This window comes from Cervus elaphus, chromosome 5, assembly GCF_910594005.1.
Source record: "Cervus elaphus chromosome 5, mCerEla1.1, whole genome shotgun sequence".
NCBI classification, from domain to species: Eukaryota; Metazoa; Chordata; class Mammalia; order Artiodactyla; family Cervidae; genus Cervus; species Cervus elaphus.
This window is the reverse complement of record NC_057819.1, coordinates 129,961,914-129,986,845: the sequence shown is the minus strand read 5'-3', so window position 1 is coordinate 129,986,845 and position 24,932 is coordinate 129,961,914. Positions and strand designations below refer to the sequence as shown.

General features: G+C 53.4%; 1 protein-coding gene across 6 annotated transcripts in view; it reads right to left on the bottom strand.

The window, feature by feature from the left end:
- SLC39A11 (solute carrier family 39 member 11) overlaps positions 1–24,932 on the bottom strand; it is a 365,936-nt gene that overhangs the window by 6,909 nt on the left and 334,095 nt on the right. The gene's annotated exons all lie outside the window — the stretch shown is intronic.

Sequence of the window (24,932 nt, the reverse complement as noted above, 5' to 3'; positions counted from 1 at the left end):
TCCATGATCCTTGGGGGAAACCCCCAGGCACCCACATACACTAGGAGCCCTCATTCCACAGGCAGCCAACTACTGCAGCAAAACTGAACGTCCACTGGCAGAGGATGGAACGGCACAACAGGAGGGAAACCGGGTCAGGCTGAATGCAACGGGAAGGCAGTCTTAGGGTGTCTCCCCAGACGAGACTCTACCCTGGCTGGACAGGTCCGCAGGGCAGCCCTTCCACCAGGGCTCATCTGATCACTGAAGGTCTCCAGGGTTTGACATGTGGGTGCCATTTGGCAAGCAGTGCTGGGACGTGGCCCGAGGGAGTCGTGGATGGACTGGATGAAAAAGGGAAACACCACCGTTCCTTGGCTTTCTGGTCAGTTTGCTCATGTCTGTCCACCTTGCTGCTAGTGGGAATCTGGTCATCAGCTCTGGACAGTGGCCAGGGAGTGCTGTCAGCCAGCAGCCAGCTGTACCCTCAGCCCACTCAGCCATCAGGGTGACGCAGCAGTGAAGAATCTGCCGGCTGATGCAGGAGACGCAGGAGACGCGGCTTCGATCGCTGGGTTGGGAAGATCTCCCGGAGAAGGAAATGGCAACCCCCTCCAGTTTCCTTGCCTGGAAAATTCCATGGACTGAGGAGCCCGGCAGACTACAGTTTATGGGGTTGCACAGTTGGACACGACTGAGCAACTGAACACACACATACATACAACAAGGTTTTTTCCAATGAGGAAGGTCAAGGTGCCTGTCCAGCTCTTACATCCCTTGTCTGAGGGCACTCTGCATCTGGCTCCTGGTCCCTGGCCATCATCTGTCCCCCTCGTCCACAGGCAGGCACAGGACTCACCCCAGACCTAGCCAGGGAGGGAGTGGCTGCCTCATGTCGCCAGTGAGTCAGATGTGGGGCTCCGTCTGTTCAAAGTCCTCCCCATGACTTGGGCCTGACTGCAGCCATCGGCCAGGCGGGCAGGCTGTGGAACCTCCTCCTCTACACCCTGCCTGGGAGCCACCATCCTGATAAGCAGCACAGAAACCCCATTCTTCTACGCCTGGCCAGCTATGTTCCCGGGGCCCTGCCCCGTCTCCGGCACGGGGCTGGCAGCCCAACCAGGTACCGCACCCTCGGGATCCTGCTAGCACCATGGAATCGCTCCCGAGGGCAGCTGGGCTCCTTCCGCCACAGCAAGGGCTGGACCACAGTGGCTCTGCCCTCCCCACCTTTGTAGCCATCCCTTCTTAACCTGGCCACCCTCCGTATACACACGTCAGGGCATCAGGTTCCCGTGGATGGTGTGTCCTGGGCACCTGTGGGGGTGACCCAATAGAAAGGTCCAGTCCCCTCCACACTCCTTCTTCTGCTTCTCCACTTGCATCAGTTCAGGAATTAACCACCGCCCCCCCCCCCCCCCCGCCACCCGCACCAGGGGGAGATTCTGAAGAAGGATGGGGTCAGGCGCTGGGTCTGTAGACTTGAGGGATGTGCTAACAGTGTTGAGAGCCACTGGCCTAAGAAGTCATCAAAAGGGGTGCTGACGGTGAGGAGGGGGGCCACGCCCACCTCTATCTCAGGAGCCCCTGCCCTGCTGGGAGCCGAGGACACCAGGAGCCACTTGTGACCTTGCCCAGTGGCCTGCAGACTGGGGTGGGGGTGCTGGAGGGGATCCTGGGAAACGGCAGGAGCATCACAGGGGAGGGTCATCGAGGACAGAGGATGCGTGGACAAAAATGACGGGGGAGCTTCCCTGGGGCTCAGTGGTGAAGAGCCCGCCCGCCAATGCAGGGGACACTGGTCTGATCTCTGGTCAGGGAAGACCCCACGTGCTGTGGGACAGCTAAGCCCATGCGCCACCACTACTGAGCCTGTGCGTGGAAACCACTGAGCCCGCGCACCCTGGAAACTGCTCTGCAGCAAGAGGGTGTTAGTCGCTCAGTCATGTCCAGCTCTTTGCAGTCCCTGGACTGCAGCCCAACAGGCTTCTCGGTCCATGGGATTCTCCAGGCAAGAATGCTGGAGCGGGTTGCCATTTCCTCCTCCAGGGGATCTTCCTGACCCAGGGACCGAACCTGTGTCTCCTGCATTGCAAGCGGATTCTTTACCATCTGAGCCACCAGGGAAGCCCAGAGAAGCAACAAGAGAAGCCACCGCGATAAGACCTTGCACCACTAGAGAAAAGGCAGCGCAGCAGTGAAGACCCAACACAGGCAAAAATAAATGTGACAGAGGATCATGGCCACCATGTGTCCAGGTGCGAAGGAGAAGCGGGGAAGCCAGGGCTCAGTGAGTCAGGGCCCCTCCCTCAGGGCTGACTTAGGAGCGGCAGGGACCTAGCCTGGCCGGCGGGGACGAGACACCGTGAAAGTGTCCACAGCCCAGTGATCTTTCTGACCTCACATGAATTCCTCCTCCAGCTCACGCTCCTCACCCTTCCGGATTCTGTGACCTCCGAGTCAGAGCCAAGGCTGGAGATAGCGGCTGGCAGCCAGTGGGGACTCGCTTTTCAGTAGTGACTCCAGAATCCAGCCCTGGGCCCCAGCCACGTGGGAGAACTCACACACACACACACGGAACACGGAGATGTCAGGAAGGGCCCCACATCTTCCAGGAGTTTACAGTCTAATGGAGGATGAAGAGACCCACTTACAAATGACTCCAAGACAGCATCTGGCCAAAGGTCATGAGGAAAGCACAAAGCCCATGGGGAGAAATGATTCTGGCAGAGAAACGGAATCTGGGAATCCTTCCTGGAGAAGGTGACATTCAAGGTGCACTTTGAAGGATGAGGAGCCTTGCAGTAGCTAGAGAGAGATGGGGAGGTGCTTTTCCATCAGGAAGAATGGGCAATGTAAGCAGGTGTGAGATTTTAGGGCAGGGCGGTCCAGGCCTACCCTTCTCTCCCCCGCCCCAGTTTAAAGCCACAGGGCACAAACAAGAACAGAAAATGCTCTGGAGTCAAGGCCCATCTCTCCTTGGCATCATCTTCTAAGACTTCTCCCCATGCATCTAAGCTTGCTGGCTCTTCAGGACAAATGCCTCAGCTCCGCCCCAGTGGTCTCCCTAAGGGCCAAACCTGAGGTTCCATCCCAGGGTCTCCACCCATCTCTGGAGGCTGACCCCTGTGCTGAAGGAGAACCTTGGAGAGGGTTCCCTTGAAATCCGTGCCTTAGCCGTCTCCACTCAAACCCTTCACTTAAGAATGTTCCTGGTGGTCCTTTGGTTAAGACTCTGAGAGCTTCCACTGCGGAGGGTGCCAGTTTGATCCCTGGTCAGGGAACTAAAATCCTGCTTGCCATGTAGCCAAAAAAACCAAAAGCCTCTGGCCTTGAGCTTGGGGAAAGCTCTCGGCAAGTGTCAGCAGCAGCACAGACCCCGTTGCAATAACCTGCAGCCGAAACCGGCCTGTCTGTCGTTACCACGCCCGTTGGAGGGAGACTAAGGTCCTCCGGCTAGAATAAAAAAGCTGATAATCACCTCTGCCCATTTATGGAGTGTTACTAAATGTCGGGCGTGGTTGGAAGCATTTTGCATGTAGCGACATGCTCCGTACTTGCAACTACCTCCTAAGTGTCTTCTACCATCATCACCCCCATTTCATAGACGGGGAAACTGATGCACAAGGGGGTCAGGTGAGGTGTCCCCAGGGTGACCCAGCTGGGAAGCGACAGAGAGGACCCACACCCACTGCTCCATATGTCTCACGTCTTCTGGGCCTCAGGCAGACCCGTCAGAGCATCCTGGAGAGAGACGGTTATCTGGGCTCCAGGCCCCAGCGGAGGAGGAGGTGCTGCCTTGTGCCTCCTGGACCAGTGAGCTGGGGCTCTGGCTCACTCTGGCAGCCCAGGAGCGAAGGCCTGGTGGGGGTGATGTTAAAAACAGACCTCCAGGTAGGGGGGTCAGAACGTCCCACCTACAGCTGGCTTCTCTTTGACCTGCCGCTCTGGATGTTGGGGACCAGTTCCTTGCTGTAAGCACGCATCTGGGGCACTGCAGGATATCCAGCAGCATCCCTGGCCTCTGCTCACCAGATGCCAACAGCCTCCCTTCAGTCAGGACAACTAGGAACATCTGCAGATGCTGCAAAACGTCCCCTGTTGAGAACCACGGACCAAAGTGAGCAAGCTTAGGTGAACCTGCTTTCTCCACAAATAACTGAACGTCTGAAACTGCCAGACTGAACAAGAAAACCGCCCAACCGTGTGCATCTTATTTGAGAATTGCCAGGCTCAGTGGAGTGGGCTCTCCTAGGAACGTTAGCTGCAGCAAGACAGATTCCTGGGATTCAAGGTAAAAGCAACACCTGAGAACCACCAGGGCCCTGATTCCTTGTCCCGGAGGCAGTGACTTCAGAACTGCAGCGCTGCATGATTCTGGGGGCACACTGTGTTCTCAGCAAATAGCGCCCCCTGGAGTTGTGCAGTGGGACATTCCTGCGTGAACCCCAAGCACAGACTATGCTCAGTGTAGGGGTTAGTTTGGCCTCTCTGGTGGTAAAGAATCCACTTGCCAGTGCAGGAGACACGGGTTCGATCCCTGGGATGGGAAGAGCCCCTGGAGAAGGAAATGGCAATCCGCTCCAGTATTCTTGCCTGGAGAATCCCACGGAACAGAGGAGCCTGGCGGGCTGCAGTCCATGGGGTCACGAAGAGTCAGACAGGACTTAGCGACTGAACACAAAGAGGTTATTTCTGGGGTTGCGGGCGAGGCCTCCTGGGGAAACGGTGGAGAGAGTCACGGGTTTCTCTGAAAACTGGCAAGTGAGCCTCCTTGCAGCCCGCAGACCAGCTCTTCGGGCTATGTTCTCTGGCCGGCTGATTATGAAAGGAGACCGGCATATTCCTGACAAGCCCTGCTTCACCTCGGCTTTCAGATCCTCCCAGGAGTGGTGAGCGTGTGTGTTCTTGCGTGGCAGGCCCTTACATACGGGGGTGATTGTTATCGTCCTGCCGTGAAAGGCCTGATTGTTCAGTCTCGGCAGTGACGTCACCGGCTTCCCACTCGGGCCGCCTGTCGAGGTGTTTGATGAGCCTGCAGGTGGGAAGGGGCTGGGTGCTCCCCGCAGGCCCTGCCTGCTCGGTGGAGCTGGCTTAGCACGCAAGGGATCTTCCCCCACCCCTCCCTTCTGTTCTGGGAGGCTTACTGCTGCGGGCTGGAGCGGCGAGATGACCCATCGGTTCCCTTCAAGTCGGCTGCCCTCCCTGAAGAGGGCGGGGAGGAGCCCCAGGAAGTCAAGCCACAAGGCAGGGTGGTGTCGGCGAGTGATTCAGGCCACCCCTGAGCACCGCTCCTTGTCAGAAGCCAGAGGAGCCTACAGCTGGCTAGGTGAGCTCTGCTCCCCAAGAGGTGCCTCGGGGACCTGGACCAGCTAAGGCTCCCAGCAAGTAAGCCAAGCGTACACACAGGACAGGTGTGAGGCTGCCCTGCTGCTGTTGTTCAGTCGCCAAGTCGTGTCTGACTCTTTTTTGGCCCCCACGGACTGTAACCCACAAGGCTCCTCTGTCCACGGCATTTTCCAGGCAAGGATTCTGGAGTGGGTTACCATTTCCTTCTCCAGGGGATCTTCCCAACCCAGGGATCGAACCCACATCTCTTCCTTAGCAGGTGGACTCTACTGCTGAGCCACCAGGGAAGCCCCAAAATTTGTGACTCGATTTGTCACAGGGGTCTGGCGTCTCTGAGATGTGCCTGCCTGTATAGAAACTAAACGCTTTCATCAAGCCAGGCTCCATGTTTTAGAGGGGGGCTTGGGACTAAAACATTTCGTTTTTTCCAGCACACAAAATACCACTGCAAACCGCTATAACCTTTTCCAGCGTTTTGGCACCTTCTTCTAAAGGACTTTTTTTTTTTAAGTGCCTTTATAAGCATCTATGATTTCTTGCACTCAGGAGGTATAAGTTCATTTTCTGTCCTGTAGACGTAGGAACCAAGGCCTAGAAAGGGAGGGATAAGCCTGAGAACACAGCTGGGGTCCCGCGGCTGGGGAACCGGCGCTGGATCCCAGGCCCTGTCCCCCCACCCCCCATCTCTCAGGGAGACGCAGGAAACGTGGCTGGTGACCCTGGGGAATGCCCACCATCTCACCCTGGTGAACAGGCTCAGCCTCCTGACTGGGCTCCCGGCGTGCCCTGTGCCCCCAGAGCCCGTTCTCGGCACGTCCACCGTGTCCGCCTGCCATGCTTCTCTGCTCAGAGCATCCCTGGGCAGCACACGGCCCTCGAAGGCGGAGTCCAGGTCCTCCCTGCGGCCTCCGGGACCCATGAGCTGCCGCCCTCCCTTCCGCTCTGGCCTCTGCGTCCACGGCGCCTCGCTGGGCTCTTCCCTCCAGCATCCCGCCTCCTCATCCTCAAACATGCCTGGCTACTCCCGCCTCAGGGCATTTCTACTGGAACATTCTTTCCCAGGTACCTGTGGCTCATTTCTTCACCTTTTTAAAAGACTGAGCCAGAAACTTCCCTGACTTCATTACGTCTTTTTTTTTCTCTTGTGTACTTGATCTCATCAGCTAGCTTCAGTTGCCAGGACTGATTCCATGCAGTGATTGTAGGAGGTGGACTGAGGCCACTTGGTCCTGCTCCATTTTGATCTGTCCTTTCTACTAAAAAAAAAAAAAAATGCTGGGGATACTCCCATGTGCCTTTAATGCTATTTTTCTTTTCCTTTTTTCTGACAGCAACTCCTACCTTCTAACCTTCTGCATAATCTACTTATTTTTTATGTCAATTGTTCATTCGTTACCTCCCAAAGCTCCAATATTTTGGCAGCCTGATGCAAAGAGCCGACTCATTGGAAAAGACCCTGATGCTGGGGAAGATTGAGGGCAAGAGAAGAAGGGGACGGCAGAGGATGAGATGGTTGGATGGCATCACTGACTCAATGGACATGAGTTTGAGCGAGCTCCGGGAGAGAGTGAGGGACAGGGAAGCCTGGCGTGCTGCAGTCCACGGGGTCGCAGAGAGTGGGACACGACTGAGTGACTGGACAACATCTGACCTGGCATCAGAACAAGCTGGGAATCCTTGTCTGTCCCCAAGAACCTAGAAGACTGCCAGGTGCACGCTGAGGAGACAGACCTGTGCACAGACACGGGCCCGTGGGTTCTAGCAAAACCTGAGGTCTGGTCGGCTCCCAGCTGCAGGCAGTCAGTAGCCAGCGTGTCACGACCCCCTGGCCCCGACGTCTCCAGCTGTACAATAAGGGGGTTACCCGGGTGCCCCCAGGAGCTCTTTGCCAGACCCCCGAGCTTTGTGACTCCCACACAGCGACGGCATTGTGGGTCGTCCGGATTCTGGGGGCTGCGGAGACAGGCCCCCGCCTTGGCCAAAGCTTACTTTCCTGCCGGCACACATCTGGAAAGCGCCAACCCCACGCCATCGCGTTCCCCACATCTGGACAGCATAGACCCATCACGCCGAGAGGAAACTCCGAAAGGGCGGCTCAGCCAAAGCTGCCGCGCGGGCCAAACGAGAGAGAGGGGCTGAAAGACTCCTTTCTTTTCCAGCCGCACGACAATCTCCCGGGCACGACCTTCGGAGCTGAATGCTCCGCGGCTGAATAACAGACGCTGCAGCCGCCGTCCCAGGGCCCTCTCCGCCTGGCTCCTGGCCAGCACAAATCTTAAAGAGCAGGGATTTTTCCTCCCTAGGCCCTTGTTTAGACTGAGCTGTACCTTCACTTATCCTTGGGGCATGTGGACCAAGTTCAAAGCTGAACACCACCTGCTCCTCCTCCTTCAGGGAGCAGGATTGAACCTTGCGCCTGGTGCAACCTGAACAGGGAGCTTTGAGCTCTGGTGGGAAACTGCTGGCTGTCTGCATGGAGTGAGAACGTGTGTGTCCCTTGGCCCCTGCATCCCTCCGTGTCCAGGAAGAGATTCAGTTCAGTTCAGTTCAGTCGCTCAGTTGTGTCCGACTCCTTGTGACCCCATGAACCGCAGCATGCCAGGCCTCCCTGTCCATCACCAACTCCCAGACTCCACCCAAACCCATGTCCATCGAGTTGGTGATGCCATCCAACCGTCTCATCGTCACCCCCTTATCCTCCTGCCCTCAATCCTTCCCAGCATCAGGGTCTTTTCAAATGAGTCAGCTCTTCGCATCAGGTGGCCAAAGTATTGGAGTTTCAGCTTCAACATCAGTCCTTCCAGTGAACACCCAGGACTGATCTCCTTTAGGACGTACTGGTTGGATCTCCTTGCAGTCCAAGGGACTCTCAAGAGTCTTCTCCAACACCACAGTTCAAAAGCATCAATTTTTCTGCTCTCAGCTCTCTTTATAGTCCAACTCTCACATCCATACATGACCACTGGAAAAACCATAGCCTTGACTAGACGGACCTTTGTTGACAGAGTAATGTCTCTGCTTGTTAATATGCTGTCTAGGTTGGTCTGTGAATAGGTAGTCAGTCCAACACCCGACCTGGGCTTCCTGAACCCAGGGAGGGTTGATACTCCTTTGCCAATGAAAGGAGTTTTGGGGGGCTTGGAACTTTCTGCTAGCTCCTCCAGCCGGCAAAGATGAGTGGTGCAGGGATGGGTAGGCAGGGGAAACTTGGCTCTACGCATTTGTTAGCTTCAGGGCCAACGACGTCAAGAGCTTGCCGGCCAGGACAACCTGCGACACGGGAAGACTCAGGTTCGCAACAAGGAGCCTCTGGGCCAGTGTCCTGTGAACAGGAGGAGATGGCCGCAGGAGACCCGTGGCCTCTAGGGGGTGGCTTCTTCACTTTTCACCGTGTTTCCAGAGTTCATCTGCGTTACGTGTGCTAGTACTTTATTCCTTTTCATGGCGAAGTCAGCATCCTATTGCGTGGATCCACCCCATTTTGTTCATCCGTTTATCCATGGTTGGAGATGTGGATGGCGTCTGCCTTTCGGCTATTGTGAACAGCGCTGGGCGTACAAGTTTTCGTGGGGACACCTGTCTTGGTCATTCGGGGCAGAAAACAGGAGTGGAATTGCCGAGCCATGTGTTCTGGGTTTGGTGCTTGTCTGAGGACAGGTGGGGGCTGTGACGTAACATGATTAGAAGGGTGACTTTGAGTGTTCACGATGCTGGTGTGGGTAGAGGAGCGGAGGGAGGCAGGAGTGGGGGATGGTGGGTCAGGAGAGGTCAAACGAGGGCGGCGGGGGAGGAGAGGAGCCAGAGGGCCCATCCTCCTCGCTCTGCTGTCCCCTCCTGCTCCTCCATCACCGCTGTGGACCCTCCGCCTTAAGTGAGGCAGAACCATTTTCCCCCGAAGCTGAAATGGAGCAGGATGCTATGGTCCTCGCCCCCCATGCCCCCCACCTGCCCTCTGTCTGTGGACAAACTTTAGCCAAATAAGCTTAATCTCAGAAGTGAGAACATGCAGAAACAAAGGAAAACAGTCAAATCAAACGAGACTAAATAATAATAATAATGTAGTCAATGAGTTAGTTCCTTCTCAAGGGCCGTAGATAATATTCTAAGCCATATTCTGGGAATATGAGTTGTCTTACAGATACTGAAACCCCACCACCAGGTGGGAGAAGTTAACTATGATGACCAGGCTGTAGGCTCAACATAAGCTGCCAGAATCCCAAGAACTGGCCTCAAGGAAATGGGAACAAACCGACCCTGAGAGTGGCCCTGAAGATTACAGCTGTACCTGAAACAATCAAGATGCCGCTGGTCAGACCACCGACGACCAATTTCAAGATGACTGTCAGAGCTGACTGTGCTGTTTCAGCATGTGGCCCCCTCCTTCTTGCCTGATTGTCGATTGTCAGTGTGGGGAGGGAGGCAGAGTCAGCCTTTGGACAGGTGTCCACAGCCACCCCCACCCCGCAGCATCCAAACTAAAGCAAACTTTCCTTTCCACCAACTTTGCTTCTTTAATGGCGTTTAAACAGCGAGTAGCCAGACCCCACTTTCGGCTACAAAACTACGGATGGGTCAATAGCAGAGCCTAGTGTAGGCAGACAGGTGTGTCAAGCTGATTTTGAACTTCTTCCTAACTGGACTCTTAGAAACTCATTGCCCACCCCCCCCGCCCCACCAAAGCTTTACATTATCTTTTTTTTTGGCTATGTCCTGTGGCTCACAGGATCTCAGCTCCCCAACCAAGGATGGAATCTGGGTCACAGCAGTGAAAGCTCTGAATCCTAACCACTGGACCAGCAGGATTTTTTTTTAAGTGCTTTTTATGCAGTGTTTTTTTTTTAAAGCTAAGGGTCTCCATTACTATGTCTGGGAGAACTTCCATGTCCAGACCATTACCTGTAACTTGGCCACGAGGCTATTTCCACCCTGAGGAAGCTGTTTATTCAGTGGAGTCTCAGCTATCTCCTTATCAACCCTCTTATTTATATAACTGCTTGACTTATGAGTCAATCTCCAGTGCCTGGTGAAAGTTCAAATCCGAACAAGGTAAAACCTATAGCATTACCTCGAGGCACCTGTTTCTTTAAAACAAGAGCAGAAAGTCGGCCACACAAAACAAAACAAATGCGGTCCACTGGTGCCTAGGCCCTCCGAGGGGACCAGCCTCTGAGAGAAGACCCCTTGCTCGGAGTCTTTACAAGACTTATTTCCTTTCCTGCTCTAGAGTCCAGGACGGTGCAGGCACTAGACCCTCAGACTGAAAACATGTCACATGGTCAACTACCTTCTCAAGAAGGCTCTGCTTCCTGAAAAATCTTCGGGGTGGGGGGATTTCCTCCTACTTGCCACGTCCCCCCCGCCCATTAACTGTGGTTGGCAGAAGACTCATCGGATCTTTCCAGGTAGCTAGCTCTCCATAGGTCCTGGGTGGAAGGACGGAGGGATGGGCGGCTGGATGGATCGAGCAGACACTCCTGAGACTTCACTGGTGGTCAAGTGGGGAGGAATCCTCCTGCCAATGCAGGGGACTCGGGTTCAATCCCTAGTCCGGGAACTAAGGTCCCGCAAGCCAAGGGGCAACTGAGCCTGTGATCTGCAACTAAGGAGCCCGCATGCTGCAACTACTGAAGCCTGCCTGCCCTGGAGCCTGGGCTCTGCAGCGGGAGAAGTCACAGCAATGAGAAGCCTGCACACTGCAACGAGAGGGCAGCAATGACCTAGTGCAGCCAAAAATAAGTAAATAATAATAACAAAGAGAAAAGACACTCCGACGGACGAGAGGAGAAAGCTATCCAATGCCACGATGGCTCTGGGTCTGCTTCTGCATTTCCTCGAGGCTGATGTGATGTGAAGGGCAGAACTGGGTCAGCAGAGGATGTCACACCTCGAGCTTGGCCTATAAAAGCTTCTACTGAGAAGCAAAGGGGTGACCCGGGAGAAAACCCCACTTACAAACACGGAGCCAGGACACCAAAGCGTGGTCGTCAGGGAGCCCACGAGTCTCAGTGACGGCAACTGCTTCCATCTCCCTGGGGAGGGCTGAGCCCCAGGCTTCCTCTCCGAGGTCCGGCAGCTTGGGGGCCCTTCCCAGGCTCAAGGCAAGGGAGTCGTCTTGCCTCTTCACCCCTGCACACCAGACCGCAGCTGGCAGAGGGGCCCTTAAGGCCCAGGGTCGTGCCACCCAAGAGCTTAAGACGGTTTCCCAATCAAGCTTTCGAGGGTAAATATTTGCCGTGACTCACAAAAGAGGTTTCTCTGCTCTCGCGTTGGCCCCCAAGGAGCCATGGGGTTAATTTCTGTTAATGGTTTGGGATTATCCACAGGCTACAACAGAAGCTGGGTTTGCCAGGCTCCCTGGACAGCTCATGAGTCAGAGGCCGGGCTCCTGGACTCGGTCTGGGGAAGCCTCTGGGGTCCCCGCAGCTGAGGTCACCAGAGCGTTCGCGGCACCACTTCCTGGAGCAATCAATGATGCAGGTGTCCGGCTTGTGGGGCGGATGGACGATTTACAAGCAAAGTAACACATCATAAAAGGGGGGCAGGAAATGCTAAGAAGCCAGCCAGCCAGGACAGAGGACCATTCTCTCTAACCAGGGAGGCCGATGGAGCCACCGTGCTGGGTTGGGGCAAAGCGGCACAGCCCGTCCCGACAACAGTGGCCAAGGATAACTCAGGGGACGCTTCTCCAGACCCTATGAGGCTGCCGTCAACCTAGGCTTCTGCAGTCTGGGTCCCCTGTGGCTTGCCTTTTTCAGCACACGGGTTGTCCCAGGCCACTGCAGGTCCTGGGGATACATCAGGCTCACATATGACAGCCAGGTCCCCCTGTGGCCACTGATTCCAGCTGACCCAACTGAGGATGGGCCCGGTGCTGAGCAGGGGAAAGATCTTCTGTGGATCTTTGCTGAGCAGATGATTCATTTTGTAATAAGTCTGTTTAGTTAGTTACTGCGCTCTTTTCGGCTGTGCTGGGTCTTTACTGCTATGCGGCCTTTCTCTAGTTGCTGTGCGCCTGAGGTGGAGTCAGGCTGCGGAGAGCCGGGGGTCACTGGAGCCACCAGAAGCTGGCGGGGACCCGGAAGGATGCTCCCCAGCAGGCCTCAGAGGGAAGGCGGCCGGCACCTTGTCCCCGACTGACTTCCGGCCTCTAGAACTGTGGGCCAATCCACCTCGGTTGCTTTAAGCCACCCGGTTTGCAATAATTAGTTAGGGCAGCCACGGGAACTAATCCAGGGGTGGGGGGGGGGCATCCGTAACACCTGGATGCCAGGTGGGGTAAAGCAGACCCAGGTGTGGGGCAGAGCGCCTGCCAGGAGACAGATAATAATTAAGTGAAGAGAAAAGCATATATAATTATCGCTTGCGAAGGGCTCAGCAGGAAACAGGTTGCTGGCGGGATCAAGAGGAAATGGGGGTGGGGGCGGGCTGGGGGGTTTCGGCTGAGGTTCAGGGGTGGGAATGAGCGGCAGAGCTGAGGTCTGCACTTGGGTCCTCACCCCATCCTGACTCTGGCCTCTGCCCCAAGTTGCTTCTCCCTTCAACCGACCCCCATCCTCCCCCTCCACCGACGACAGGTGATCTTTCTAAAGCACAAACAATCCCAGTCGCCATTTCAAAGGTGCCTGCCAGGACAGCTGCAAAGTGTGAGGTGGCAGATACAAATTCTCAACCTACAGACCAGAGACCAGGGGCTGGGGGGTTAAGTGACACTTGCACATTTAAACTGAGTTCAGACTCCAAACCTATTTCTCTTTCCCCTAGAAGGCTGCATGGACACCTGCTCACCGTGCTCATTTTATTCCAAAACCTCCACGGGTGGTCCACCACCTAACATAAAGAAAAACATTCTCTAGGGGAAGGATGAATTAGGAGGTTGGGATTAACATACACACACTACTATATATAAAATAGATAACCAACAAGGATCCACTGTATAGTGCAGGGAACTACAGTCAATATTTTGTAATAACCTATAAGGGAAAAGAGTATGTGTATGTGCACATGCATATATATATAAACTACCACAATATTATTAAATCAACTATACTACAATAAAGAAAAAAACAAACCCTTATGCTCTCAATGGAACACTCATTGTCCCTAACTCTCATTTCCGTATACATCTTCTAATTCACTGCCAGACCTCATCAGGAGCCTTCCAATTTACCCACAGAGAAGACCTAGTCACTCTTTTTAGTGCCTTCATGAACCCATATTTATTATACATAAATATCATTATAGATATCATGTGTGCATGCTTAGTCGCTCCGTCATGTCTGACTCTTTGCGATGCCATGGACTGTAGCCCGCCAGGCTCCTCTGAACATGGGATTCTCCAGGCAGGAATACAGGAGTAGGTTGCCATGCCCTCCTCCAGGGGATCTTCCCGACCCAGGGATCGGACCTCAGTCTCTTTCATCTCCTGCATTAGCAGGCGTGTTCTTTACCACTAGCGCCACCTGGGAAGCCCCGCTATAGATAATGCCTGTGTTATATTATCATTGCCAACATTTTTGAGCCCTGCTGTGGGTTCTCCCTATGCTAGACACTTTACACAACAACCTCATGTGAAATATTTTAGCATATCTGCTTTTTGCACAGGGAACTTAGGACCGTGGCCTCGGGTGATGGCTGTCTGAACCCAATGCTTTCAGCTACGCTGTGCACATAGCATTCTTATTTCTTTTCTGCTAATAAAATCAATTTTCACATGGCCTTTCATGGTTTTGCAAAGTACTTCTGTGTATGTCATTCGACTGCAAAAACTCCCACTCCTAGATGAAGGCATCTCTCTTCCATATCTGCTCCCCCTAAGGACCAGGATGCGGTTGGAAGCAGGGGGCCAGGCAGAGGTTTTGACCCACCCATAATTTCCATCAGTTGCCCACTGCCATCAAACCAACTCAGAGGAGCCAAAAAACCTCCCAAGTGTCCAGAACAATGAGCTCGCTGTACTGCAGGGTAAATCCCTGGATCAGGTCACCATGGCTGTGCCGTTCCCCTCAGAAACACTGAGTCACAACCGGGGATGTGTTCCCGGCGGGGACCACGCCCTGGAGAGCCGACCCCATCACTCCATGATCCTGGGGACCCAGAAAACAGCCTTCTGTCTGATCTGACCTCTACGTGGCCATCGGGATGGGCTTAGAAAAAAAGGAGAAAACGCAGAGGTTTCAGTCCTCTGCCAAGCCCCCCCCGCCCCCCGCCTGCCGCAACCCCGGGGCCGTGGCAATTTATTACCAGCCAGGAGCCACACAGGCCCGTTATCACAGTTACAGCCTTGTCCAGAAACAATGTCGCCTTTCAAATTGTTCTCCGCCGGGGACAGTGGATTCATAAACTGAACTGGCGACTAGGAACAGAAGCCCGGGCTGCAAAGACTAAACGCCTTGTTCTGAGTGGGCCTGGTTTAGTATTATCCTGATAAGATAAACACAGATAATGACCTGCTGGGGGGTGGGGTGCTTTTATATAGACACGTCTCCACGTCTGCGTTTACCCGGGCACCGGCTGGCGCTGGGGGGCTGCCTCTCACATCAAAGGCAAGAGAGAAAGCCACTTTTCGGATCTCTTTCCAGTAAGGAAGTTGGAAATAATTATAAGACGTTGAGTTTGTCTCTCCCTAAACAGCTTGGAAATATTCTGATTTGGTTACTGTCCAAGAGGGTGGCCCTAAAATGGTCATGATTGCTTTCAGGGCGGCGGAGCCGAGTTGCTGTTGCTGACAAGTCTTGTTGAGGCTGGGTTGCACATGTGGGGTTAATGAAAGCAGGCTCCTATTTCCTGTGTGTATGTTTACAAATTTCTATAATAAAAGCAATATATATATATGTGTATATATGAGGTAATTTTGGCTGAAAAACTGCTGAAGCTGGGTGACAGGCATATAGAGATGTATTATTATTAAAGTATTCTCCCCCTAGTATGTCTGTTTAAAATGTTCCATGGTAAAAAGCAAAAAAAAAAAAAAAAAAAGGGACTCTGGCCAAAAAGTATAAAAGTATTAGTGGCTCAAACATGTCCAACCCCGCAGACTGTAGCCTGCCAGGCTCCTCCGTCCATGGCATTCTCCAGGCAGGAATACTGGATTGGGTTGCCATACCCTTCTCCAGGGGATCTTTCTGACCAAGGGACTGAACCTGGGGCTCCTGCATTGCAGGCAGATTCTTTATCGTCTGAGCCACCACGGAAGCCCACTTGGCTGAAAGGCAATGGCTTAAAACCCACTTAAAACATCAACAGATGTCTGGGCCACATACTGTCCTAGGAGATGAGAAATCAGTGTGGACAGGATGGGGTCCCTGCTCCCACAGGGCTGACATTATCCCCAAAGTTTAAATATCCCTCCAGCGTGAACATCCGGCTGGGCTTCTCCAGGGGCCCCTCTGGGGGCGGGTCTTTGCGGGGGTGGCAGTGTATTGAAATCATTCTAGACTTGGCTGGGGCTTGGAGAGGGACTGGCCCTCTGGGAATCTGTCCAGTCTGTTATTCCTAGGAACCCAGAAGCAGGATGGAAGGAGAGGGACTTTAGGAAGCCCCCACAATGTGCACTGGGATCTCTTTATTAACGTCCTTCATTAATAATAGCAGTGCAGGTAGCACGGTGGTCAAGAATCTGCCTCCCAGTGCAGGAGACACAAGAAACATGGGTTTGATCCCTGGAGGAGGAAATGGCAACCCACTCCGGTATTCTTGCCTGGAGAATCTCACGGACAGAGAAGCCTGGCAGCCCACAGTCCATGGGGTCACAGAGTCAGACACGACTCTTTAATAACAGCCGCCCCTTGTCCCTGGGAGGTATTTCCAGAGAGGTTCCAACCCACTGGTCGCCTTGGGGCCCTGCTGTGGCCCCTCTGGACAAACAGCTGTCTGTCCTGTTTTGAAAGGTCTCTGGGGATGAGGAGACAGCGGCTGGCAGGGGCTGCCGGCACTGTGAACGTGTCAGGGGGGAGCAGGGGACAAAAGCCTTCTGTGCGCCTCCGCTAACTGCTCCGGCATGCCGCCTCTGAGCTGGCACAGGCGGCTGAAATCTTGGAATCACCGCTTTCGGGCTTGCCGTGTACGTACGTCCTTCAGGAGGGCATTTTCAGAATCTGGGTTTTGAAGGAGTCCCACGCCTAAAAATCGGTCCAGGGGACAACCCCCGAGGGAGTCCGACAACTCAGCCTCGGCCAGACAGAAAAGGAGCCGTATACAGGGTTTCTGGGAGGACGGGAGCTCTAGGGGGCGGGAGGTCAAGAACGTGAACACCTGTGTTTGAGGTCAGCAAGTCCTGGTGCCCCTTCCAGGAGTGAGATGCCACCACAGAGCTGAGTTCTTTGCCAGGAGATGGGCGAGGTTTGGGTCCGCTCCTCTTTTTAATGGAGAGTTCCTATTTGGCGCCCCGTGCTTGTTCTGGCGAGTTCGGTTGAAACAAGGAAAGTGATTCGGATTTTCTGGATAATTTCTCCTCAGGTGGAGAGGCGATTTTAAGTCTCCGAATCACAAAGGCATTTCCATCGAACATTCAGGGTGTGAGTACAGTCACTTGGGAACCGTAACATTTGCAGGGGATCCAAAATGCTAGGTGATACCTGGTGGCGTGGTGGTAAAGAACCCACCTGCCAAGGCAGGAGACTTAGGTTTGATCCTGGAGGAGGAAATAACAACACACTTCAGTATTCCTGCCTGGGAAATCCCACGGACAAAGGAGCTTGGCGGGCTACAGTCCGTGGGGTTGCAATGAGTCAGACACGACTGAGCACGCTCGCATATGCAGCATAATCTTTGAAACCAGCAGAACACCCGGCCATGATTTCCCATCACAGCGCAAATCAAAGCCAAGGTCCTTTCAGCAGACGCATTTTCTAGCTTGCCTGATTTATCACCAACTTCACCTGTGCATTTGATGTTTACCTTCACTCTCTAAAGGGTTCCACTTTGGGCAGTGAAGATGTCTTTTTATCTAACAGCATCTTACCTAACCTTCTGCACTTAGGATTCTGACTCTTTACCTGAAAACCTCCCAGCACCCGCTCTGCGTCAGACACCCTGTTCTCCTGTTTCCCAAACATGTCGCCCGTTCTGTATGAATCAATGCCCGTCACATATATCCATTTCTCAAGTCTGGGGATAGCTGGAATCTTTTTGTTGGAATGGCTTCCCACTCCAGTATTCCTGCCTGAGAAATCTCATGGACAGAGGAGCCTGGAGGGCTACAGCCCATGGGGTCACAAAGGGTCAGACACGACCGAGTGAGTAAACAACAATAAAGACGAAGCATCAGACATCTAGATGTACTGGGGTGGCCAGAAAGCTTGTGTGGGGCTTTCTGCACAGTCTTATGGAAACGCTAAATGAACCTTTGGGCCAACCTGATATTTACCAGTCTCTGAGCTGGTACATGATGCCACCAAAGTGGGGGCCGGGGGTTGCCAGGGAGGGAGGGACGGGTCAGGATGGCACAGCCTCTGCCCTCAGGTTCTTGGACCCTGGCAGAAGAGACACAGAAAATGGATCAAAGTGAGCTGATGCGGGGGCAGGAGAGGGAGCCCTCAACCCACAGCAGAACTTGCAGCCCAAAGACCCAAATCAAGCACGGCTGTCCTGACACGGTGGAGGGCCCCTTGAACATCCCATCGGGGTCGAGGAGGGGCGAGTTTGGAGGCTTGGGCAGCGTTGGCCGTGTCCTACAGTTCACATCCAGATGTTTGGCACGATTTCGGCCTGACCCACAACGCCTCCCAGGAGGGCAGAGGCTTGGAATTTCGCCTGGAGGGAGGGAGGCGCGGGTGAAGCTGGCTGAGCCTCTGACATTGGCTCCAGGGGAGGTCGGAGATGCTCTCTTTCCCACTGGGGAGGGCGCACAGGGTGGTTTTCACGGGCCACAAAGCTGGGAGACCTCGGGGCCAGGGAGTGAGAGACCCGCTGGAAGACGCAGGGTGATGCAGCTCACGGAACACAGACACTTGTCAGTGGAATGGATCGCTGACTTTCCCGGGATGCACCAATCCACGATCTTGCAAGCGATTTTTAACTCTGTTCTCCTGAATCTGAGGTGAGGGGCCTCCTGCTTTTTCTTTAACCAGCACGGACACAGTATGTGTCAGCCACTCAGTCCTGTCCAACTCTTCGCGACCCCCTGGACTATAGCCTGCCAGGCTTCTCTGTCCCTGGGATTCTCCAGGCAAGATGCTGGAGTGGGTTGCCATTCCCTTCTCCAGGGGATCTTCCCGATCCAGGGATGGAACCCAGGTCTCCTGCATTGCAGGCCGATTCTTTACCAGCTGAGCCATCAGGGAAGCCCGATAACAGGCACATAGTAGGACTTCAAATATTTGAAGGATCAACTACCTAGGACATTGGTTCTCAATCGGGGTGACCTGTCCCCGTCCCAGGAGACGCTGAGCAATGTCTGGAGACACCGTGGGTCGTCACAACTGCGGGGAGGGGTTCCACCAGCAATACAGGGCAGAGGCCAATGGACAGGACCGCCCCCTCCCCCACGACAGAGACGATCGGTCCCAAAGCTCGAGAGTGCAGGGTTCTGGCTTTAGTGAAAAAGCAGGAAGGGTGCCTGGAAGAGGATGCGGATTCTCCTTTCTGAGGGATTTTAAGAATGGATTCCAGCTGTCCTTGTGGGTCTGGGAGCCTGAGGGGAACAAAGACGCCTTAAACGGGCCGCTTGACTTCCAGAGCTCCGTCACCGCCCGGCACCAGGCGCCAGAGCTGTGGCTCCTCCCCGCCCCGTCCTTCTGCCTCTTCCTCCCACGCGGGCTGATTTCGGAGGCTTTTCCTGCAGTGTGAGGGGGTTTCCACGAGGAGTGGATCCTTTCCAAACCAGAAGGCGGTAAAAAGTCCCGCCCATGGGACCAGCGTTCCTGCTGCATCTGTGCTTCAGGACGGACAGAAACCACAAGACGAATGCTGTGTATCGAAGTCACATCCCTCCAGACTCAAGTTCCAACCTGCAGACACTTTATAGCCACGTCAGGAGGTGCAGAGCCGATGGCCTTTTAATGGCAGCCGGTCTCTGGGGGCAAGAGATGGGGAACTTGTAGGAAGAATACAAACAGGCAGAGGAGCGCGTGTGAAGGGGCATTGTCTCTCCAGGGCGGAGGTAACACCGCGGGGCCGCCCCAAAGGGGGAGACCCTCTGGCCATCTCTGCCCGCACAGGGCTCCACGCAGGCCACCCACATTCTTCGTCTTGACAGCAGGCCCGTGAAGCACACACAGTGAGATTTTCTGGTTCTGAGCCACTGTGTTGATGCCCTGAAGTTGTTTTTCTAAGGCCAAACTGAGAAGTGGGCAGATCCAGTCTTTAAATCCTTCTCAGAAACCTGTAGGGCTTCCCAGGAGGCTCGGCAGTAAACAGTCTGCCTGCCAAGCAGGAGACCCAGGTTCGATCCCTGGGTGGGCAAGATCCCCCGGAGAAGGGAATGGCCACCACTCCAGTATGCTTGTTTGGAGAAGCCCAAGGACAGAGGAGCCTGGCGGGCTGCAGTCCCGGAGGTCGCAGAGACTCGGACACGACCAAGCGACTGAGCGGACACGACCGAGCGACTAAGCAGCCACAGCCGCGTGTGGGAACATTCCTTGGCGAAACAAGATGGACCCAGGGTTGCTTCTCTTGTTCTTTTTATTTTTGGCTGTGCTGGGTCTTTGGTGCTGTGTGCGAGCCTTCTCTAGTTACAGCGAGCAGGGGTCTTTGCTGCGGTGCGCGGGCTTCTCGTTGCGGGGACTTCTCATTGAGGAGCACGGACTACAGATGCATGGGCCGCAGCAGTCGGGGAGCGCCGGCTTAGCTGCCCCTCGGCAAGTGGGACCCTCCCGGACCAGGATCCAACCCGTGTCCCCTGCAGTGGCAGGTGGATTCTTATCCACTGGACCACCAGGGAAATCCCTGGACTGCAGGTTTTTAGAGACCACGACCCTGAATGAATGTAGGAGAAGTTTAGCTACCTTCCACCTCAGCACCTCTTTGGGAGACTGAAGAGTTTTATCTGCTGGATGATCCCAAAGCTATTATTTTTACCGTAAGTACCTGCCCCGTGCAGGACACTGTTCTCAGCAACTGACACGTGGAAGTCCATCTTATCCCCAGTTTACAGATGGTGAAACCAAGGCACAGAGATGTCAGGTAACTTATTCAAGGCCACACAGCTCATCAGTGGCAGAGCCCAGACCTGGGCTCAGAAGGCTGGTTTCGGAGTTCACGTTCCTAACACTGTGCTGAGCCATCTCTCTGGAGAGCAACTCCCCGGTTTTATCAGCATTCAGACTAAAGAAGTAAAGGAAGCAACTAAAATCACAGATCCTGAAGAACTATGCGTTTGCAAAGTGCTGGCCAGTTTACCAAGGGCTTTTCCTCAACACGATCTCCGATGGGTCCTGCAAGGCTCTGAATTTGATGGCTGTCTCTTGGAACCCAGTGATGCTGTCACCAAAAGACCCCTCTCAGCCCACAGGGTTCGGCAGAGGCGCCACAACCTCCAGAAAGCAGACTGAGATCCAACTCTGGACAACGGGAGCAATTCCATCCTTCAAGCCCCAGGAATTGGTTCAAGTGGGGAGTATGTGACATCAGCTGGTCTAGCCAGACCCCAAGGGAGCGACTGAGAAGAGATGGACAATCTCTGCTGGACCTGAGCCTGGGAGGACCCAGCACTGGAGCCGTCAGCCGGAAGCCGTCTTGCCACCAGGGAGACCCTGAGAATCAAGCCAGCACTGAAGAAGACAGAGCTTGAGGCAGAGGAAAAATGAGCAGGGGCCTGACGTTACAATTTGTGGCCCTGGATACAACTGGTCCTGAAGTCCGGTTCCCGGAGTCTTCAGTTCTGTGAATCAGTAAATTCTCTTCTCAGTTTAAGATGATGATATGAATTGTGCTTCTGTTTCTTACAAATGATATAAGTGAAAACTAAAAATATCTTACTCGAACAGTTTCAAAAGGACACTACTCTGGCTGGGAACAGAGTGAGGAAAAGCCTGCTCATTGAGACCCCGCTCCCTCTCCCCACAGCTTTACCTAAAAGGAGAACGTAAACTGTAAGAGGGGGCTTTCCTGGTGGCTCAGTGGTAAAAAATGCACCCGCGATGCAGGAGACGCAGCAGACACAGGTTCGATCCCTGGGTTGGGAAGATCCCCTGGAGGAGGAAATGGAGACCCACTCCAGTATTTTTGCTTGGGTGAGCCCCGAGACAGAAGAGTTTGAGGGCTGCAGTCCATGGGGTCGCAAAGAGTCAGACGCGACTCAGTGCCTGAGCACTGCAGGGCCATAAACTGTAGGAGAGCATGGGAAAGAAATGAGGTTGACTTTATAGGAGCCACTTTGAAAGGAGCAGTAGATTACCTGTGAATGTCATCAGTTAATGTGCAGAATTTGTTCCTGTGAGAGTTACACATCAACTCTCCCATCCTTGGACACATGGTACCCGTGACAACAGCTCCAGGGTTGGACACGACTGACTGACTGACACCAGCCAGGCATCTGCAACTATTGACTCTGGGTGACAGGTTGGATGGATAAGAGTGCACGGGTTGGCCCATCTCCTCTACATAAAGGTCAACACAAAGGGTTTAGCATCTTAGCAGATGGAGGGCTACCCAGTTCACTGACAAAGGCTAGACTAAAAGCATCTTCCCAGGCACATTTCACTACAGCAAAAAGCTTCTACTTGGAGCAGCTGCTCTTTATGAATTCTGGATTGAGGACACCCAAGCTTCCTTGGTTGCTCAGAGGGTAAAGCGTCTGCCTACAATGTGGGAGACGCGGGTTCGGTCCCTGGCTCGGGAAGATCCCTTGGAGAAGGAAATGGCAACCCACTCCAGTACTCTTGCCTGGAGAATCCCATGGACTAAGAAGCCTGGTAGGCTACAGTCCATGGGGTCGCAAAGAGTCGGACATGACTGAGCGACTTCACTATCACTTTCAAACAGAGTAGAAATCAAGCAAGTGTCACTTCCGCCCAATGATTCTATTCTCTGTATATTCTTCTCTAGTTTCATAGCCCCTGGGAAACCCTCATATAGCAAGATCAAACCAGTCAATCCTAAAGGAAATCAACCCAGAATATTCATTGGAAGGACTGATGCTGAAACTCTGGCCACCTGATGCGAAGAGCCGACTCACTGGAAAAGACCCTGATGCTGGGAAAGATTGAGGGCAGGAGGAGAAGGGGATGGCAGAGGATGAGATGGTTGGATGGCATTATCGACTCAATGGACGTGAGTTTGAACAAACTCTGGGAGACAGTAAAGGACACGGAAACCTGGCGTGCTCTAGTTCATGGGGTCGCAAAGAGTTAGACACGACTGAGCCACTGAACAGTAACAACAGAAAACCCTCAGCAACCTTCTGTTCCCCAAGTCGCATGGCTCCCAGCTCTGTGCTGTCCACGGCAAACAGCTGCCTGCTGACACCCTGGGTTTCAGATGAGGGGCCTCCTAATGTTTGTTTTCCTGCTGATTGAATTACTCACGCCTCATTTGTCCACTTCCCTGAAACAATCTTTTTTGGATGCCTTTCGAAACCTGAGTCTCTGTGGTTTGTCTGGACTGGTTTTTATTTGTGGAGGAGAGTTCACTTGTCTAGGGTGGAGGAAAATGGGGTCTGCAGAAGTCACGGCATCCATGGCTTCCTGTCTGGTGTGCCCCTGCTGTTCTCTCCAGGAGCCAGGATTCCTCCTGGAACGCTTTCGTTCCCACTGGAAGCTCCTGATGGAACAGAGACAGGGAAATCTTGCCAAATCTGCAAAGTTCCTAAGTGATTCTCAGCTCTCAGGGAACAAGAAACACATTGCAAGCTTCGAGGGCAGGGGCAGAACAAATAATTACCGAGTCTGTTGGTAAACAGACCCAGAGAAGACAACTGAATCCAGCTTGTTCACTCTTGCCTGTCAGGCAGAATTTAATACCATCCTGTTTCTGTTTTTCTTCCACCCGTGACCCAAGTTACAGCTTGCTTAATTTCTGTTTACAATGTGAGGCTCATGGTGATGGAGGGAAAGAGAGGTCTGGTCAGACTTTCCCAGGAGAGTGTGCCCTGTAGACCAGAGGTTCTTAACCCAAAAGGATCCTCAGTCTGAGAAGCCAAGTCCAATTAAATCAGAATTACTGCAGAGGAGAACTTGGAAACCAGTGTGATTCCATCGCACAGCCAAGGTTTAGAACCACGGCTCGAGAGCTACACTACATAACGTCACGGCCATGAGCCACGCGTGCCTGCTGAGTGCTGGGTACACAGTACATCCAAACTGAAATGGGCTGTAAGTGGAAAGTCTTCACCAGATTTCCAGCACAAAAGAAGAGAACACAAATGATATCATTAATATTTTTGTTATTTTGATTACATGTAAAACAACGGGGGTGTGTCCCGAGTGATGTGGGTGATGCTGTGGGGTAGACCAGAAATCTGTGAGGAATCCCTCAAGGAAGAGAAAGACAGAGGAAACACTCACATGTCTTCAAACAACTCTTAAGAAATCATTGTTTCCATTTATAAGACGCACAAATCCCCAATCAGCCCCCTTAGCACATCCACTGGAGAAGGCAACGGCAGCCCACTCCAGTCCTCTTGCCTAGAAAATCCCATGGACAGAGGAGCCTGGTAGGCTGCAGTCCATGGGGTCGCTAAGAGTCAGACACCACTGAGCGACTTCACTTGCACTTTTCACTTTCATGCATTGGAGAAGGAAATGGCAACCCACTCCGGTGTTCTTGCCTGGAGAATCCCAGGGACGGGGGAGCCTGGTGGGCTGCCTCTATGGGGTCGCACAGAGTTGGACACGACTGAAGTGGCTTAGCAGCAGCAGCAGCAGCAGCACATTCACACCAGCGTGAAAGAGTTAGTTGCTCAGTCATGTCCAACTCTTTGTGGCCCTTTGAACTGTAGCCCGCCAGGCTCCTCTGTTCATGGAATTCTCCGGGCAAGAATACTGGAGTGGGTTGCCATTTCCTTCTCCAGAGGATCTTCCCAACTCTGGGATGGAACTCGTGTCTCCTGAATTGCGGGCAGATTCTTTACCGTCTGAGCCACCGGGAAGCCTTCCCCCCTGACACCCGTACTAGCATGCAAGCTTGTTGTGATACATCCTTCTGAAGTCTTGGTTCATTTTCTGTCTACCAAAAAGAACACGAGAGGAAGGAAAAGTCTATGATGTTGGACTAGAGTTTCAAGAAAAAATCAAAGTTCAGGCTGGAAATCTCTTTTTATCCATTCTTCTTAAGCATGGCCAAAAGATATCCTCAAAGTATATCGTTTTCCCCACCTCATTTTTTAAATCAAGTCATGTAAAAGGTAATATGGAAAGAACTTTTGATAGATTCAGTTCAGTCACTTGTCGTGTCCGACTCTTTGTGACCCCATGAATTGCAGCAATTAGGACCAGCTAAAAATTCTGGATATGGCCGTACCAGAAAACAGGGTTTGTGATTTTTGAGGCTTGAGTTTTTGGTCTGCTTTGAAAGGTTTCCAGTGCTTTTGGGGAGATACGAGGAACCTTCCAGAGAGCTTAAAGGTAATCCTCCCCTGGAAAGGAGCACACTTCCTTGTTACTCTCTTGACAAAGACCCTCGGTCAAAGCATATGCTTTCACGTATTTAGCTAAACCACAGAGGGAGAC